General features: G+C 58.0%; 3 pseudogenes; all 3 read left to right on the plus strand.

Moving 5' to 3' along the window:
- The first annotated feature begins 1717 nt into the window (after positions 1–1717).
- On the plus strand, positions 1718–2508 carry LOC129027185 (putative uncharacterized protein FLJ44672; annotated as a pseudogene).
- An 882-nt stretch (positions 2509–3390) lies between these two features.
- LOC129034540 (putative uncharacterized protein FLJ46235) lies at positions 3391–5321 on the plus strand (annotated as a pseudogene).
- Positions 5322–7629: 2308 nt separating this feature from the next.
- On the plus strand, positions 7630–11992 carry LOC129027187 (putative uncharacterized protein FLJ44672; annotated as a pseudogene).
- Positions 11993–14427: the final 2435 nt, after the last annotated feature.

The raw sequence follows: 14427 nt of genomic DNA on the forward strand, positions 1-14427 counted from the left end.
CTGCAGGCCCCACTCTTGCCTCCCAGGGGCCTCTCCAGGCCCGGCTCTCGACCCACGGCGGCCTCCCGGGGCCAACTCCCTGCCTGCCTCCCGGCAGCCTGCGAGCGGCCCAGCTCCTCCCTCATGGTGGCCTGTTGAGGCCCAACTCATGCCTTTGGCACCCTGCCCAGAGGCGTGAGCCCCTGCCTCGCACTGGCCTCTCTCACGCTAGGACTTCTCTCAGCGTGAGAGAGGACCTCAGCATGAGAGAGGACCTGTGAGAGGACCTGTCTCAGCGTGAGAGAGGACCTGTGAGAGGACCTCTCTCACACTGAGAGAGGACCCTCTCAGAGGACCTCTCTCACGCTAAGAGAGGACCCCTCTCAGAGGATCTCTCTCACGCTGAGAGAGGTCCTGCCTCACGCTGGCCAGTTGAGGCCCAATTCATGCCTCTGGCACCCTGCCCAGAGGCGTGAGCCCCCGCCTCACATTGGCCTCTCTCAGCATGAGAGAGGACATGTTAGAGGACCTCTCAGCGTGAGAGAGGACCTCTTTCAGCGTGAGAAGGGACGTCTCTCAGCGTGAGAGAGGACCCCTCTCAGAGGACCTCTCTCAGCGTGAGAGAGGACCCCTCTCAGAGGACCTCTCTCAGGGTGAGAGAGGACCCCTCTAAGAGGACCTCTCAGCGTGAGAGAGGACCCCTCTCAGAGGGCTTCTCTCACGCTGGCCTGTTGAGGCCCAACTCATGCCTCTGGCACCCTGCCCAGAGGCCTGAGCCCCTGCCTCACACTGGCCTCTCTCACGCTGAGAGAGGTCCTCTCTCACGCTAGGACTTCTCAGTGTGAGAGAGGACCTCAGCGTGAGAGAGGACCTGTCAGAGGACCTCTCTCAGCGTGAGAGAGGACCCCTCTCAGAGGACCTCTCTCACACTGAGAGAGGTCCTCCCTCACGGTAGCTTGTTGAGGCCCAGCTCATGACTCTGGTGGCCTCTCCAGGCCCAGTCCCTGCCTGTTGGCTGGCGGCTTCTAGAGGCCCAGCCTCTACCTCAACAGTGGGCCCTCCAGGCCCACCTCTTACCTCGCCGTGGCCTCCTCGGGCCAGGCTCCCGCCTCGGGACGGCCTCCGCAGGCCCAGCTCCTGCCTCACGGAGGCCCTCCGGAGGCCAAGCTCATACGTCACGGCGGCCTCTCCCGGCCTGGCGTTTGCTCCTTTGCATGTGCTCCAGGCCCTGCACTTCCTCCAGTCGGCCTCTCCAGGCCCAGCTCTTCCTCCCGGCGGCCTCTGCAGGCCCAGACTGTCATCAAGTCGGCCTGCCCTGCCTCCCAGCGGCCTCTGCAGGCCTGGGGTGGCCAACTTGAGGACGACTTGGGCCTGTAGAGGCCGCTGGGAGGAAGAGCTGGGCCTCTAGAGGCCGACTGGAGGAAGTGCAGGGTCTGGAGTGCATGCGAGGGAGCAAATGCCAGGCCGAGAGAGGCCGCCGTGACGCATGAGCTTGGCCTCCGGAGGGCCGCCGCGAGGCAGGAGCTGGGCCTGGAGAGGCCACTGGAGTCATGAGCTGGGCCTCAACAGGCCAGCGTGATGGAGGACCTCTCAGCGTGAGAGAGGCCAGTGTGAGGCAGGGGCTCACGCCTCTGGGCAGGGTGCCAGAGGCATGAGTTGGGCCTGAACAGGCCACCATGAGGGAGGAGCTGGGCTGCACGCGGGCTGCCAGGAGGCAGGCAGGGACTTGGTCCCGGGAGGCCGCCGTGGGGTGACAGCTGGGTCTGGAGAGGCCCCTGGGAGGCAACAGCGGGGCCTGCAGAGGCTCTTCTCCAGCCAAAGCTGGGCCTGTACAGGCCACTGGGAGGCAGGACGTGGGCCTGAAGAGCTTGGCTGCAGAAACTTCGGGGCCTACAAACGCCAGCAGGAGCTGAGCAAAAAGAGCTTGCTTGCTGGAAGTCAGGAGCTGGGTTGGGAGATGCAGCCTGGAGGAACAGCTGGGCCTGCAGAGGCCGCCATGAGGGAGGCAGAGGCTGGGCCTCCTCAAGTCGGCCTCTCCAGACCCACTTGCAGCCTCCCGGCATCCTCTCTGGGCCCAGTTCTTCCTCCCGGCTGCGTCTCCAGGCCCGACTCCGGCCTCCCAACAACCTCTTTGGACTCAGCTCCCGCCCAGCTCCCGGCGGCCCTGGTAGGCCCACAACTTCCTGAAGCCAAGCTCCCCAGGCCCAGCTCAGGCCTCACGGTGGCCTCTCCAGGCTCAGCTCCTGCCCTCTGATGGTGTCTCCAGGCTCCAAATGGCGTCCGGTTGGTGGACTCCTCCTGGCCCAGCTTGGGCCTCCTAGCAACCTCTGCAGGCCCAAGTCATCCCGAAGTCGGCCTCTCCAAGCCCAGCTCCGGCCTCCCAGCAAGCAAGCTCTTTTGGCTCAGCTCCTGCCCAGCTCCCGCTGGCCTTTGTAGGCCCCGAACTTTCTCCAGCCAAGCTCTTCAGGCCCACCTCCTGCCTCCCGGTGCCTGAACTGGCCCAGCTCTGGCTGGAGAACAGTCTCTGCAGGCCCCACTCTTGCCTCCCAGGGACCTCTCCAGGCCCGGCTCTCAACCCACGGCGGCCTCCCGGGGCCAACTCCCTGCCTGCCTCCCGGCAACCTGCGAGCGGCCCAGCTCCTCCCTCATGGTGGCCTGTTGAGGCCCAACTCATGCCTTTGGCACCCTGCCCAGAGGCGTGAGCCCCTGCCTCACACTGGCCTCTCACGCTGAGAGAGGTCCTCTCTCACGCTGAGAGAGGACCTCTCTCACGCTGAGAGAGGTCCTCTCTCATGCTAGGACTTCTCTCAGCGTGAGAGAGGACGTCAGCGTGAGAGAGGACCTGTGAGAGGACCTCTCTCAGTGTGAGAGAGGATCCCTCTCAGAGGAACTCCCTCACACTGAGAGAGGTCTTCCCTCACGCTGGCCTGTTGAGGCCCAATTCATGCCTCTGGCACCCTGCCCAGAGGCGTGAGCCCCTGCCACACACTGGCCTCTCTCACGCTGAGGTCCTCTCTCACGCTAGGACTTCTCTCAGCGTGAGAGAGGACCTCAGCGTGAGAGAGGACATGTTAGAGGACCTCTCAGTGTGAGAGAGGACCTCTTTCAGCGTGAGAAGGGACCTCTCTCAGCGTGAGAGAGGACCCCTCTCAGAGGACCTCTCTCAGCGTGAGAGAGGACCCCTCTCAGAGGACCTCTCTCAGCGTGAGAGAGGACCCCTCTAAGAGGACCTCTCAGTGTGAGAGAGGACCCCTCTCAGAGGGCCGCTCTCACGCTGGCCTGTTGAGGCCCAGACTCATGCCTATGGCACCCTGCCCAGAGGCGTGAGCCCCTCCCTCACACTGGCCTCTCTCACGCTGAGAGAGGTCCTTTCTCACGCTAGGAGTTCTCAGTGTGAGAGAGGACCTCAGCATGAGAGAGGACCTGTCAGAGGACATCTCTCAGCGTGAGAGAGGACCCCTCTCAGAGGACCTCTCTCAGCATGAGAGAGTACCCCTCTCAGAGGACCTCTCTCACGCTGAGAGAGGTCCTCCCTGATGGTAGCTTGTTGAGGCCCAGCTCATGACTCTGGTGGCCTCTCCAGGCCCAGTCCCTGCCTGTTGGCTGGCGGCTTCTAGAGGCCCAGCCTCTACCTCAACAGTGGGCCCTCCAGGCCCACCTCTTACCTCGCCGTGGCCTCCTCGGGCCAGGCTCCCGCCTCGGGACGGCCACCGCAGGCCCAGCTCCTGCCTCACGGAGGCCCTCCGGAGGCCAACCTCATGCGTCACGGCGGCCTCTCCCGGCCTGGCGTTTGCTCCTTTGCATGCGCTCCAGGCCCTGCACTTCCTCCAGTCGGCCTCTCCAGGCCCATCTCTTCCTCCCGGCGGCCTCTGCAGGCCCAGACTGTCGTCAAGTCGGCCTGTCCTGCCTCCCGGCCGCCTCTGCAGGCCCAGACTGTCATCAAGTCGGCCTGTCCTGCCTCTCGGCGGCCTCTGCAGGCCCGGGGTGGCCAACTTGAGGACGACTTGGGCCTGTAGAGGTGGCTGGGAGGAAGAGCTGGGCCTGGAGAGGCCGACTGGAGGAAGTGCAGTGTCTGGAGCGCATGCAAGGGAGCAAATGCCAGGCCGGGAGAAGCCGCTGTGACGCATGAGCTTGGCCTCCGGAGGGCCTCCGCGAGGCAGGGGCTGGACCTGGAGAGGCCACCGGAGTCATGAACTGGGCCTCAACAGGCCAGCGTGATGGAGGACTTCTCTCAGCGTGAGAGAGGCCAGTGTGAGGCAGGGGCTCACGCCTCTGGGCAGGGTGCCAGAGGCATGAGTTGGGCCTGAACAGGCCACCGTGAGGGAGGAGCTGGGCTGCACGCGGGCTGCCAGGAGGCAGGCAGCGACTTGGTCCTGGGAGGCCGCCGTGGGGCGACAGCTGGTCTGGAGAGGCCCCTGGGAGGCAACAGCGGGGCCTGCAGAGGCTCTTCTCTAGCCAGAGCTGGGCCTGTACAGGCCACTGGGAGGCAGGACGTGGGCCTGAAGAGCTTGGCTGCAGAAACTTCGGGGCCTACAAACGCCAGCAGGAGCTGAGCCAAAAGAGCTTGCTTGCTGGGAGTCAGGAGCTGGGCTGGGAGACGCAGCCTGGAGGAACAGCTGGGCCTGCAGAGACCGCCATGAGGGAGGCAGAGGCTGGGCCTCCTCAAGTCGGCCTCTCCAGACCCACTTGCAGCCTCCCGGCATCCTCTCTGGGCCCAGTTCTTCCTCCCTGCTGCATCTCCAGGCCCTACTCCTGCCTCTCAACAACCTCTTTGGACTCAGCTCCCGCCCAGCTCCCAGCGGCCCTGGTAGGCCCACAACTTGCTGAAGCCAAGCTCCCCAGGCCCAGCTCAGGCCTCACGGTGGCCTCTCCAGGCTCAGCTCCTGCCCCCCGACAGCGTCTCCAGGCCCCAAACGGCGTCCGGTCAGTGGACTCCTCCTGGCCCAGCTTGGGCCTCCCGGCAACCTCTGCAGGCCCAGGTCATCCTGAAGTCGGCCTCTCCAGGCCCAGCTCTGGCCTCCCAGCAAGCAAGCTCTTTTGGCTCAGCTCCTGCCCAGCTCCCGCTGGCCTTTGTAGGCCCCGAACTTTCTCCAGCCAAGCTCTTCATGCCCACCTCCTGCCTCCCGGTGCCTGAACTGGCCCAGCTCTGGCTGGAGAACAGCCTCTGCAGGCCCTGCTCTTGCCTCCCAGGGGCCTCTCCAGGCCCGGCTCTTGACCCACGGCGGCCTCCCGGGGCCAACTCCCTGCCTGCCTCCCGGCAGCCTGCGAGCGGCCCAGCTCCTCCCTCATGGTGGCCTGTTGAGGCCCAACTCATGCCTTTGGCACCCTGTCCGGAGGCGTGAGCCCCTGCCTCACACTGGCCTCTCTCACGCTGAGAGAGGTCCTCTCTCACGCTAGGACTTCTCTCAGTGTGAGACAGGACCTCAGCGTGAGAGAGGACCTGTGAGAGGACCTCTCTCAGTGTGAGAGAGGACCTGTGAGAGGACCTCTCTCAGCGTGAGAGAGGACCCCTCTCAGCGTGAGAGAGGACTCTCTCAGAGGACCTCTCTCAGCGTGAGAGAGGACTCTCTCAGAGGACCTCTCTCACGCTGAAAGAGGATCCCTCTCAGAGGAACTCCCTCACACTGAGAGAGTTCCTCCCTCACGCTGGCCTGTTGAGGCCCAATTCATGCCTCTGGCACCCTGCCCAGAGGCGTGAGCCCCTACCACACACTGGCCTCTCTCAGCGTGAGAGAGGACATGTTAGAGGACCTCTCAGTGTGAGAGAGGACCTCTTTCTGCGTGAGAAGGGACCTCTGTCAGCGTGAGAGGGGACCCCTCTCAGAGGACCTCTCTCAGCGTGAGAGAGGACCCCTCTCAGAGGACCTCTCTCAGCGTGAGAGAGGACCCCTCTCAGAGGACCTCTCTCAGCGTGAGAGAGGACCCCTCTCAGAGGACCTCTCTCAGCGTGAGAGAGGACCCCTCTCAGAGGACCTCTCTCAGCGTGAGAGAGGACCCCTCTCAGAGGACCTCTCTCAGCGTGAGAGAGGACCCCTCTCAGAGGACCTCTCTCAGCGTGAGAGAGGACCCCTCTCAGAGGACCTCTCTCAGCGTGAGAGAGGACCCCTCTCAGAGGACCTCTCAGCGTGAGAGAGGACCCCTCTCAGAGGGCCTCTCTCACGCTGGCCTGTTGAGGCCCAACTCTTGCCTCTGGCACCCTGCTCAGAGGCTTGAGCCCCTGCCTCACACTGGCCTCTCTCACGCTGAGAGAGGTCCTCTCTCACGCTGGGACTTCTCAGTGTGAGAGAGGACCTCAGCGTGAGATAGGACCTCTCGCAGCGTGAGAGAGGACCCCTCTCAGAGGACCTCTTGCAGCGTGAGAGAGGACCCCTCTCAGAGGACCTCTCTCAGAGGACCTCTGTCACGCTGAGAGAGGTGCTCCCTCACGGTAGCTTTTTGAGGCCCAGCTCATGACTCTGGTGGCCTCTCCAGGCCCAGCCCCTGCCTGTTGGCTGGTGGCTTCTAGATGCCCAGCCTCTACCTCAACAGTGGGCCCTCCAGGCCCACCTCTTGCCTCGCCGTGGCCTCCTCGGGCCAGGCTCCCGCCTCGGGGCGGCCTCCGCAGGCCCAGCTCCTGCCTCACGGAGGCCCTCCGGAGGCCAACCTCATGCGTCACGGCGGCCTCTCCCGGCCTGGCGTTTGCTCCTTTGCATGCGCTCCAAGCCCTGCACTTCCTCCAGTCGGCCTCTCCAGGCCCAGCTCTTCCTCCCGGCGGCCTCTGCAGGCCCAGACTGTCGTCAAGTCGGCCTGTCCTGCCTCCCGGCGGCGTCTGCAGGCCTGGGGTGGCCAACTTGAGGATGACTTGGGCATGTAGAGTCCGCTGGGAGGAAGAGCTGGGCCTGGAGAGGCCGACTGGAGGAAGTGCAGGGTCTGGAGCGCATGCAAGGGAGCAAATGCCAGGCCGGGAGAGGCCGCCATGACGCATGAGCTTGGCCTCCGGATGGCCTCAGCGAGGCAGGGGCTGGGTCTGGAGAGGCCACCGGAGTCATGAGCTGGGCCTCAACAGGCCAGCGTGATGGAGGACCTCTCAGCGTGAAAGAGGCCAGTGTGAGGCAGGGGCTCACGCCTCTGGGCAGGGTGCCAGAGGCATGAGTTGGGCCTGAACAGGCCACCGTGAGGGAGGAGCTGGGCTGCACGTGGGCTGCCAGGAGGCAGGCAGGGACTTGGTCCCGGGAGGCCGCCGTGGGACGACAGCTGGGTCTGGAGATTCCCCTGGGAGGCAACAGCGGGGCCTGCAGAGGCTCTTCTCCAGCCAAAGCTGGGCCTGTACAGGCCACCAGGAGGCAGGACGTGGGCCTGAAGAGCTTGGCTGCAGAAACTTCGGGGCCTACAAACGCCAGCAGGAGCTGAGCCAAAAGAGCTTGCTTGCTGGGAGTCAGGAGCTGGGCTGGGAGACACAGCCAGGAGGAACAACTGGGTCTGCAGAGGCCGCCATGAGGGAGGCAGAGGCTGGGCCTCCTCAAGTCGGCCTCTCCAGACCCACTTGCAGCCTCCCGGCATTCTCTCTGGGCCCAGTTCTTCCTCCCTGCTGCATCTCCAGGCCCGACTCCGGCCTCCCAACAACCTCTTTGGACTCAGCTCCCGCCTAGCTCCCAGTGGCCCTGGTAGGCCCACAACTTCCAGAGGCCAAGCTCCCCAGGCCCAGCTCAGGCCTCACGGTGGCCTCGCCAGGCTCAGCTCCTGCCCTCCGAAAGCGTCTCCAGGCCCCAAGCGGCGTCCGGTCGGTGGGCTCCTCTAGGCCCAGCTTGGGCCTCCCAGTGGCCTCTGCAGGCCCAAATTGTCCTGAAGTCGGCCTCTCCAGGCCCAGCTCCGGCCTCCCGGCGGCCTCTCCAGGCGCAACGCGTCCTCAATGAGGGCCCCTCCGGTGCCAGCTCCTGCCTCCCGTTGGCCTCTAGAGGCCCGGCCTCTACCTCACAGTGGGCCCTCCAGGCCCACCTGTTGCCTGGCACCGTGGCCTCCTCGGGCCAGGCTCCCACCTCAGGGCGGCCTCCGCAGGCCCAGCTCCTGCCTCCCGGAGGCCAAGCTGGGACGTCATGGCGGCATTTCGCGGCCTAGCGTTTGCTCCTTTGCATCCGCTCCAGGCACTGGACTTCCTCCAGTCGGCCTCTCCAGGCCCAGCTCTTCCTCCTGGTGGCCTCTGCAGGCCCAGACTGCCCTTGAGTCGGTCTCTCCAGGGCCAGCTCCGGCCTCCCGGCAGCCTCTGCAAGCCCAAGTCATCCTCAAGTTGGCCTGGAATTGGGCCTGGAAGAGCTGCAAGGCAGCCTCCCCGGGCCCAGCTCCATCCTCTTGGCAGCCTCTCCAGGTGCAAAACTTCCTCAAGTCAAGGCCGGGCGTGGTGGCTCATGCCTGTAATCCCAGCACTTTGGGAGGTTGAGGTGGGCGGATCATGAGGTCAGGAGATCGAGACCATCCTGGCTAAAACGGTGAAACCCCATTTCTACTAAAAATACAAAAAATTAGCCGGGCGCGGTAGCGGGTGCCTGTAGTCCCAGCTACTAGGGAGGCTGAGGCAGGAGAATGGCATGAACCCGGGAGGCGGAACTTGCTGTGAGCCGAGATAGCACCACTGCACTCCGGCCTCGGCTAAAGAGCAAGACTCTTCCCCTAACTCATTTTATGAGGCCAGCATCATCCTGATACAAAAGCCTGGCAGAGGCAAAACAAAAAAAGAGAATTTTAGACCAATATCCTTGATGAACATTGATGCAAAAATCCTCAATAAAATACTGGCAAACAGAATCCAGCAGCACATCAAAAAGCTTATCCACCATGATCAAGTGGGCTTCATCCCTGGGATGCAAGGCTGGTTCAATATACGCAAATCAATAAATGTAATGCAGCATATAAACAGAACCAAAGTCAAAAACCACATGATTATCTCAATAGATGCAGAAAAGGCCTTTGACAAAATTCAACAACCCTTCATGCTAAAAACTCTCAATAAATTAGGTATTGATGGGTCGTATCTCAAAATAATAAAAGCTATTTATGACAAACCCACAGCCAATATCATACTGAATGGGCAAAAACTGGAAGCATTCCCTTTGAAAACTGGCACAAGACAGGGATGCCCTCTCTCACCACTTCTATTCAACATAGTGTTGGAAGTGCTTGCCAGGGCAATTAGGCAAGAGAAGGAAATCAAGGGTATTCAATTAGGAAAAGAGGAAGTCAAATTGTCCCTGTTTGCAGATGACATGATAATATATCTAGAAAACCCCATTGTCTCAGCCCAAAATCTCCTTAAGCTGATAAGCAACTTCAGCAATGTCTCAGGATACAAAATCAATGTAGAAAAATCACAACCATTCTTATACATCAGTAACAGACAAACAGAGAGCCAAATCATGAGTGAACTCCCATTCACAATTGCTTCAAAGAGAATAAAATACCTAGGAATCCAACTTACAAGGGATGTGAAGGACCTCTTCAAGGAGAACTACAAACCACTGCTCAAGGAAATAAAAGAGGATACAAACAAATGGAAGAACATTCCATGCTCATGGGTAGGAAGAATCAATATCATGAAAATGGCCATCCTTCTCAAGGTAATTTACAGATTCAATGCCATCCCCATCAAGGTACCAATGACTTTCTTCACAGAATTGGAAAAAACTACTTTAAAGTTCATATGGAACCAAAAAAGAGCCCGCATCGCCAAGTCAATCCTAAGCCAAAAGAACAAAGCTGGAGGCATCACGCTACCTGACTTCAAACTATACTACAAGGCTACAGTAACCAAAACAGCATGGTACTGGTACCAAAACAGAGATATAGATCAATGGAACAGAACAGAGCCCTCAGAAATAATGCCACATATCTACAAGTATCTGATCTTTGACAAACCTGAGAAAAACAAGAAATGGGGAAAGCATTCCCTATTTAATAAATGGTGCTGGGAAAACTGGCTAGCCATATGTAGAAAGCTGAAACTGGATCCCTTCCTTACACCTTATACAAAAATCAATTCAAGATGGATTAAAGACTTAAATGTTAGACCGAAAACCATAAAAACCCTAGAAGAAAACCTACGCAATACCATTCAGGACATAGGCATGGGCAAGGACTTTATGTCAAAAACACCAAAAGCAACGGCAACAAAAGACAAAATTAACAAATGGGATCTAATTAAACTAAAGAGCTTCTGCACAGCAAAGGAAACTACCATCAGAGTGAACAGGCAACCTACAAAATGGGAGAAAATTTTTGCAACCTACTCATCTGACAAAGGGCTAATATCCAGAATCTACAATGAACTCCAACAAATTTACAAGAAAAAAACAACCCCATCAAAAAGTGGGTGAAGGACATGAACAGACACTTCTGAAAAGAAGACATTTATGCAGCCAAAAAACACATGAAAAAATGCTCACCATCACTGGCCATCAGAGAAATGCAAATCAAAACCACAATGAGATACCATCTCACACCAGTTAGAATGGCAATCATTAAAAAGTCAGGAAACAACAGGTGCTGGAGAGGATGTGGAGAAATAGGAACACTTTTACACTGTTGGTGGGTCTGTAAACTAGTTCAACCCTTGTGGAAGTCATTGTGGCAATTCCTCAGGGATCTAGAACTAGAAATACCATTTGACCCAGTCGTCCCATTACTGGGTATATACCCAAAGGACTATAAATCATGCTGCTATAAAGACGCATGCACACGTATGTTTATTGCGGCATTATTCACAATAGCAAAGACTTGGAACCAACCCAAATGTCCAACAATGATAGACTGGATTAAGAAAATGTGGCACATATACACCATGGAATACTATGCAGCCATAAAAAATGATGAGTTCACGTCCTTTGTAGGGACATGGATGAAATTGGAAATCATCGTTCTCAGTAAACTATCACAAGAACAAAAAACCAAACACCGCATATTCTCACTCATAGGTGGGAATTGAACAATGAGAATACATGGACCCAGGAAGGGGAACATCACACTTTGGGGACTGTTGTGGGGTCGGGGGAGGGGGGTGGGATAGCATTGGGAGATATACCTAATGCTAGATGACGAGTTGGTGGGTGCAGCGCACCAGCATGGCACATGTATACATATGTAACTTACCTTCACGTTGCGCACATGTACTATAGAGCCTAAAGTATAATAATAATAATAATAATAATAATAAAAAGAAAAAAAAGAATGTATATTCTGCAGTTGTATGAAGCATGCTATAAATATCAATTAGTCGAAAAAAAAGAATGAACGGTGGTTTTCAAGGGCCAGGGTAAAGGGGAAATGGTAAGTTGCTGATCAATGGTTATAAAATCTCAGTTATGCAAATTGAAAAATTTCTAGGCATCTGCTACCCAACATTGTTCGTATAGTGAACAATACTGTATTTTAAATTTAAACTTTTGTTGAGGGTAGACCTCATGCTAATTTTCTTGCCACTATAAAATAAAAATTTTTTAAAAAGAAAAAAAACTTCCTCAAGTCAGTCTCTCCAGGCCCAGCTCCTCCTGCCTCCCAGTGGCCTCTTTCGGCCCAGCCCAGCTCATGGCTCTCGGCGGACTTCCCAGGCCCTGGTTTTGACTTTCGGCGGCCTCTTCAGGCCCAGAACTTGACCTCCAGTTGGCCTTTGCAGGCCCGGCCTCCTGCCTCCCAAAGGCCTGCACGGGCCCGGTCTTGGCCTAACGGCAGACTCTCCATGCCCAGCTAGCTCTCGCCTCACTGTGGCCTCCCCATTCCCGAGCTCCTGCTTTTCGGCCACTTCGGCAGGCCCAGCTCCCGCCTGCCAGTGGCCTCTTTAGGCCCAGCTCATTCCTCACAACGGCCTTTCCAGGCCCCGTTTTTCCCTTCCGGCAGCCTCTTGGCCTCTAATTTTTTTTATCTTTTGTGTATAAATCCCAAAATATGGAATTTTGGAATTTTCCACCATTATATAAATATTTTGATAGGTAATTTATTTGGAGTGAGTTTCTGCACCAAGCCCGAATTTTTTATTTTATTTTCCTTATTATTTGGTGTTAAGCAGGTTTAATGACGGTCATGGCAACTTTTTGGCACAATAAGAAATATCGCCCATGATCAACGTGTTCTGTTCTGGGGAAGGGGGCAAAGGCAGGGTGAATCACTTTCTTAAAAAGTACAACTCAAGTTGAGAGTGCAGAGGGAATGGGGAGAAAACCCTGCCGCTGCCTGTGTCGAAGTGCAGGAGCCCCCACCCCCATACTCACCTGAGTCCAGCCCCTCTGGGGAAAGAAGGGATGCATGAACTCCCCCTATTCCACAGGCGCCTCCCTGTGGCCCAAGGCCCTCTTCACACTCCATCTTGTAGCCCCAGCAGGAGCTATTTTCCGAAAAGTGAAAAGCTCGGAAGGTCCCACGCTTCATGGTATGTACAGGGGCTCGGAGGAGGGAAACTGCCCAGCTTTCCCCTGGCACAGCTGCAGGGGTAGGGGGTATATATAAGAGGAGCAGGCCTTGGCCAGGCATGGTGGCTCACGCCTGTAATCCCAGCACTTTGGGAGGTGGAGGCAGGCGGATCACGATGTCAGGAGATCAAAATCAGCCTGGCCAAGATGGTGAAGCCCTGTCTGTACTAAAAATACAAAAATTAGCCGGATGTGGTAGCGTGCACCTGTAATCCCAGCTACCCGGAAGGCTGAGGCAGGATAATGGCATGAACCTGGCAGGAAGAGGTTGCCGTGAGCCAAGATTGCACCACTGCACTCCCGCCTGGGCGACAGAGCAAGACTATGTCTCCAAAAAAAAAAAAAAAAAAAAAAAAAAGAAGCAGGCCTTATTCCGTCCCACCCAAACTGAAAGGATTAAATGGCTTTACCCGGCAGAAGATAACCATCCTGCCCTCCGTTGCTACCCCCACATACTGTCCATGTTCTCAGGGGGTACTGTGAGTCCTGGGATCTTCTTTGGGGTCACCCACCTGCCTGTGGTAGTTATGGAGGGACCCAGGTGTTGAGGCAGGGCTGGGGTGTCCCCTTCCAGCCAGGCTGTCGAGGCCCCAACTCTGGGGCAGAGGCAGTGGCAGGGCAGCCAGGGTTGCGCCAGAGCCTGAGCAGGGTGAGATGGGGTCAGGCAGGGCTGGGAGTCAGGGCAGGGGCAGCAGCAGTGGACCCGCTATGCACACATCTTCTTCTCCAAGGTTTGTGTGCAGAACATCCTGCCCATGCTGCCCCAGCAGCTTCAGTTGGCACCTGCCCCAGTCCAGCCTCTGGGACCCATGCAGCAGCTCCCAGTGGCCCTGCACCCACCACCAGCATCCATTTCATCTGCAGTTGAAGATCCGTGAGGTGCCCAGAAGATCATGCAGTCATCAATCCCACAGAGCAGCCTGCGAGGCTGAGGCTCCTCCCACTGGACCGCCCCCCAACTGGCACCACTGCTGCCCCTGCCCCTACTGTCAGCCTCACGTGACTCTCGGGCAGAGACAGTGGTGGGGCAGCCAGGGCAGCGTCAGAGTCTGAGCCAGGTGAGGTGGGGTCAGGACCCCCGCAGGGCTGGGAGTCAGGGCAGGGGCAGAACAAACCTTGGAGGGGAAGATGTGTGCATAGTGGGCCTGGAGGGCGGCTGTGGCCTAGTGGACAGGAAGAAGCAGTGGGCCTGGAAGAGCTGCATGATCAGTGCCGGCACTGGTCCAGGGCGTGTGCAGTGAAGAGGACAGCGCCTTCTCGGTCTCCGGTTCCCTCAGCCCGTCCTCAGCTTCTCCACCTGTGCAGACAAAGGGGAAGCTGTCCCCATCACACATGGCACACTTGGGGGTGTTGGGCTTTGGGCTGCAGCTGGAGCATCTTCTCATTTTGCATTTGGGCATGGTGGGGTCCTCCAGTGTGGGATCCATGTCCGTGGTATTCCCTCTGCCCTGACCCCCAAAGCCCAGTCAGTTTCTCCTATTCAGGCTCTGCCCCCCGGGTGGCTCAGCCCAGCTCCTGCCTAGGAAAGCCTTAGTGTTGGGAGGGACCGCAATGACTGAGGGGCCTGGTAGCTCCAGGTCGCCCACACTTTCAGGTCTCTCGCACCAGAATGTGGCAGGATCCATTGGGAGGAAACAGGTCGCCTTGGAAGGCGTCCCTGGGCCCCCATCCCCAGGGATAGGGGCTGTAGGGGGCCCGCTCTGCTGCCCTGACCAGACTCCTGGGCTTGAAGGCTCCTGGGCCGAGTAAGAAGGAGGTGGGTGCCAAGGTTGAGGAGGAAGCATCCGAGTATGTGTAGGAGGAGGACGGGGTGGGACCATAGACTTTGCCAAAAACTGCAGTTGGATCGGGGGACCCTGGGGGCTCAGGATCCAGCAAGGGGCGGCAGGAGTAAAGAAGGAAAAAATGACAGGTGCAAATACCTTCCCACCAAAGCCCTTGTTGCCCTCTGGCTCCTCCCCAGAGCTGTCCCCACTCTCAGCCGGTCACCCACTCCTTGAACTTGAGATCAGTGTCAGTG

The sequence above is a fragment of the Pongo pygmaeus genome, chromosome 3, assembly GCF_028885625.2.
Source record: "Pongo pygmaeus isolate AG05252 chromosome 3, NHGRI_mPonPyg2-v2.0_pri, whole genome shotgun sequence".
Taxonomy (NCBI): Eukaryota; Metazoa; Chordata; class Mammalia; order Primates; family Hominidae; genus Pongo; species Pongo pygmaeus.